The sequence below is a fragment of the Argentina silus genome (assembly GCF_951799395.1).
Source record: "Argentina silus genome assembly, chromosome: 7".
Taxonomy (NCBI): Eukaryota; Metazoa; Chordata; class Actinopteri; order Argentiniformes; family Argentinidae; genus Argentina; species Argentina silus.
In genome coordinates, this window is record NC_139661.1 from 18,530,947 (window position 1) to 18,535,946 (window position 5,000).

The window sequence follows — 5,000 nt, forward strand, 5'->3', positions numbered from 1 at the left end:
GGATGGATGGAGAGAGAGGGGGATGGATGGATGGATGGGTGGAGGAGGAGAGGGAGGGATGGATGGATAGATGGATGGATGGAGAGAGAGGGGGATGGATGGATGGATGGATGGGTGGAGGAGCAAAGGGATGGATGGATGAGAATAAAAGGATCATTAGTTAGATACTGGATCAAACAAAACATTCAAGCCATTGAACAGCGGTGGGTACATTAAATACCAAGTAAATATCAACAAGTGCCCTTGTATTGAATGGCCCTCTATTGAATAGCACAGAGAAAAAAGAGTGACATTTCAGCAACGACTTGTAACAAACAACTGGTTTAGCTATTTTGTCCTGTGAATAAATCATTATATATGCACATACTGTATACACACAGTACACATGAATATGAATGTCGTGCTTGATATAGTAACATGTGATCTTCACCAATCAACTGCATCACACTTCAAAGTCACACTTCAACATTAAACAGTGGATGTTAATTGGCTAGTAACGCAACATCAACAGCCCACCCACTTCTGACTGCTCAGTAACCTTTGAACAAGGTATGCTTGACAGGGGTGCTTAGTGGCATAGCACACTAATGCGCTTACCACATAATCGCAAGGTTCCTGGCTCGACATATCTTGCATGTCATCCCTCCTCTCTCTCACCCATCCTTCCTGTCAACCTCTACTGTCTCTATCCCAATAAAAGCAGAAATGTCCTAAAAACATATTTAAAAAAAAAAAGAAACGGTGTCTTCCCTTGTGATATCTGATTGGTGCTACAACCAGTCAGTCGTATCATTTTGAACATCAACAGCCCACCCACTTCTGATTGCTCAGTAACCTTTGAACAAGGTATGCTTGACAGACTCTCAAGTGTGGAGTGTGCGTGGCACCCTGAGACTGTCTTCGAGAGACAATTTCCAAAGAGCATTCATTCCATCAACCGCTAACAGGCTTGTTTACGATAATACAACAATGACCTTAACCCGCCTGTATGTGCTGTACATGTATACATGCTACACAAACATGTGTACAGGCACAGATAATGTAGGTGCTATTATGAGTGCGTGGATGTTCCATTGTAGGCCTGAGCACACAGGGACACTCTTACTTCAAAAGGTCTTTCCAACAGAGACCCTTCGCTTGGGCCATTAGTGAGAGCACTGATTGATCGCTGATGAGCGCTGATTGAGCGCTGATGAGCGGTAGCCTCATTCATTCTACTCCTCTCTGCCACCCACATCGAAACAGCGTAGTACGCTAGTGACTATACTGACAGAGGATATATGCAGTAAACCTGTTTGGGTGAGTAAGAGAGAGAGAGAGAGAGAGAGAGAGAGAGGAAGTGAAAAGAGTGAGAGGAAGAGAATGAAAGCTTCAACAATGGAGAAGGACAGTGACACAGAGAGAGAGAAAGAGAGAGAGAGAAAGAGGGAGATACTTGGTTCTTGTGCATACATACAGCAGACCTGTCTTGGATTTCACAGATCTTCACCCTTAACGGCAGGCAAGCACGCATTCTGCCCTTCCAGGAATTATAGTTTGAGATCTGCATTCACGTGTCATGGTCTTCCTGTTTGTGTCCCCTATACCTGATCTCCAACTGTTAATCATCTGTAACCAGACAGATGCACAAAGAAGCTGTACCCGCTTGAAACAACATCCTAGCAAAAAAAAACACAGAGTCTATAATCCATGGCAAATGAGTCTACTCTATAATAACCAAGAGATAGTGTAATACATGGTGATGTTACAGTTCATAACCGTATCACATTGCCCGCCACCGTAGTGGCCATCAATGACTGATGATAGAGCTGATTACGTAGCCGCAACAGCACCACAGCATTTCCTTGTCCCTGCTCCCCTCCTGGGGCTAACTGTTTGTCTGTCTGTCTGTCTGTCTGCACTCTGCTCCACAGTCCAATACATCGCTCAATTACGCTCAATCAGCCTGATAACTCAATACTGGAGAGGAACTGACATCATCTGTTTACTGGCGGGCTGTTTGGACAGACGTCCAGCCACCGTCTCGTACCGGTTGTTTGTCGTGCAAAGGTCAAATTCAAAATACAGACTGTTTTACTGTTTCTATCTATCTCTCCCCCCCCCCCCCCCCACCCACACACACACACACACACATACTGTATTGTACACAACCCTTACACAACACATACAGTACACACACATCCCCGCAATGTGCCTGTGTGTATGTCAGGGGAGGCCGATAGAGGCAGAAATTGGAAGACGAGCTCATTGTAATGCATGGAATGGAAGGAGGAATGGTATCAAACACGAGTGTGTGTGTGTGTGTGTGTGTGTGTGTGTGTGTGTGTGTTCGTGTAATGAATGAATGAGTCTCAGAGGTCTGAGTAACCCCAAAGGCGCCAGACAACAGTGTCCTCCATCCTTTCTGATGTATCTCTTCAGATTAAGAAAGAGTAATGGAGGAGGCTCCTTCCCGTCCCTCTCCTCTCACTGATCCCCCCCCCCCCCTCTTGACAGATAGGCCACAGAGGGAGATTGGAGAGACGGAGGACATCACTCTATGTGTTTGGCTCTGACAATGGTCTAATATCATTTTGTGTGGGACACCATCAAATTTGATGCAATGTAATTCTTGTTGATATTACAACTGATGTGCTATGCAGTCGTGCAGAGAATGGAGTTTGTTTTGCTTTAAATAGCATGAGGGTTTAGCTCCAGGTATCCATGTTTGTCGTATTTCACCGTGGTAAGACCCACTAAGCTGTTTGTTCTAAATAACAGAAGAAAATGTAACTGTCAGTTCTCGGTGTGAAATAAACTCCACAGTCAAACCGAGACAAAGCCTTGTTGCTGGCACTGTTTCTATGACAACCACTCAACGCAGTTCAACCTTTTGGCAGAATATCATTCTGTCATCTTTGATGAGAACACCCTCCCTCCGCTCAGCGATTAGAGGAGGGCCCTCCTACTTTTTGTTGCCCATCATTATGATCATTAAAACAGCACATAAAAACAACAGCAATTATCTCCTATGAAACAAATGCCCCACCCCCCACTACTTGTTTTGTGAGTGTCTGAAGATATGGCAGTTGAACAACATGGCAGCGAGAGTGGGACTGCAGGACAGAACAGACCATGCCTATAGCTGATGGCACCAAACGCATCTCATTTGTGAGAAATGGGGAGACTGGCCTGGTTTCGTGGAGCTGAATCTGAGACAGGTGTGTGTGAGTGTGTGTGTGTGTGTGTGCGTGCGCGCGCATGTGTGCAAAAGGAGCCTGGTGCCTGCGTTTACCTGGCAACAGCTCCTTCAGCCCAGCAGGTGTCTGCTGTGTCCGCAGGCAAGGAGCAGAGCAGAGCAGAGCAGAGCGGAGCAGGGCTCCAAGTGGACACACGGCCTCACTAGGGGAAGGCTGGTCTGCTCACAAATGACGGCAAAAAAGCAGCACAGCCAGCCAGGCATCAAAGCTAGCAGAGCAGCTGTGTGTGGTATGCTCCTCCCCCCCCCAAAAAAAATACCTTTGTTTAACCATACAGAATTTCCCAGGTATTGATGTAGAAATAACTTGGTAAAATGATACAAAACGATTGTTTGTTTATAATTCATGATAACAAGCACCACTGGGTTTGTTGTTCATGTTGTGCTGAATTGCGTTGAGTGAATAAGTATCCATTGCTACTAAATTATTTCCCAGAAAATATCAGTTCCAGCAGGACTGCAAAATAAAGTGCTAAAACTGTTCCCCTGTGGTCACCAATTCAATCGGTCCACCAAACAAACATTTCAGTCTCAAAGTGAAATGTTCAGAAACACAGAAATGTTCAGAAACACCGAGACAGAACCGACTATTTGGAGTTACGTAACCACACACATCTATTATACACCAGTACACTGCAAAACAGTCTCACACATAATAGGTGCAACTGCCTCCATGAGAGCAGCTAAATAACCTAGCCACCTCAAATACAAATACAACCTCAAAGACCCAAGCCTCTCTTTTTTGGATCGCAAGCGAAAAATAGGAGAGGGCATCAACCGTTCAGCCTATGTTCTGACTCATTCTGAGCAGGCAGCCGCTGGCCGCCTCAGCCACCCCTGTTGGGTCCTGCATCTTTGATACACATATCAGAGGCGGTTGGTTATTCCCATGCCAACAGGGCTTTTACATATGAACAGCAGTGATGACATGGCCCACGAGCAGACCCCTGAGTTTGGGTTAACAAATAGAAAACAATTTCTAACAAATAGAAAACAATTTGGAAGATGGAAATGAGAGTTGAAAAGCACAGGTAGTTTTGTCTTTTGTTTCAAGACATTTCCTCCCATTTCGTGCCTGTTAAACGTGACCCTGAATCTCTGCTAGATTTGCTTGAGGTGGTTAATGATGATTTTCCATCATTTCATTGTTAACTTGTAAAGTACTGTACCCTATTACTCCCCCACTCACTGTTAAAGGAACACTTCTGGGTTTGTTGTCTAGAAATGTTTACAAATTCTCTGACAAGAGCAAGGTGAATAATGCGAAAGATATCACATGTCCACATTGGATTCATCTGTAGATTAATCAGCTAATAGGACACAATTAATCAACACTTTGTTTTAATGGATTGACAGCCCTAGTAATCACCATTTATAATCCTGAAGGATTGAAGTTATACCTCCACTACAGTTCTGAAGACAGCCTCAGCATCGAAACAAACAACAGAAACTGTTAAAGTTATGATTCCTATTTGTATTTATTTGACATTCAGATAACAAAGAGAGTAATTACTGAGAGAAATGGGGAGATATTAGATTACCAAAACCACTTGACTTTTTATCAACTCGTGTTGAATTAAACATGACAAGGAGCTTATCAGCCTCAATCATGCAGGGACATTATCATCATTGTCTTTCTCACTCACTCTCTCATGCACACACAAACAAGTGCACACACACACACACACACACACACACACGTTCTCCCGCTTTTCTTGCAATAGATTATTTGAAGGGGACGCATCTCAGTAATGCAACAATG

General features: G+C 44.2%; 1 protein-coding gene across 1 annotated transcript in view; it reads right to left on the bottom strand.

Annotated features, from left to right (window-relative positions):
• The window catches only part of ksr2 (kinase suppressor of ras 2), a gene marked incomplete at both ends in the record, with an annotated part of 56,195 nt that overhangs the window by 18,027 nt on the left and 33,168 nt on the right, over positions 1 to 5,000 (bottom strand). The window lies entirely within an intron of this gene.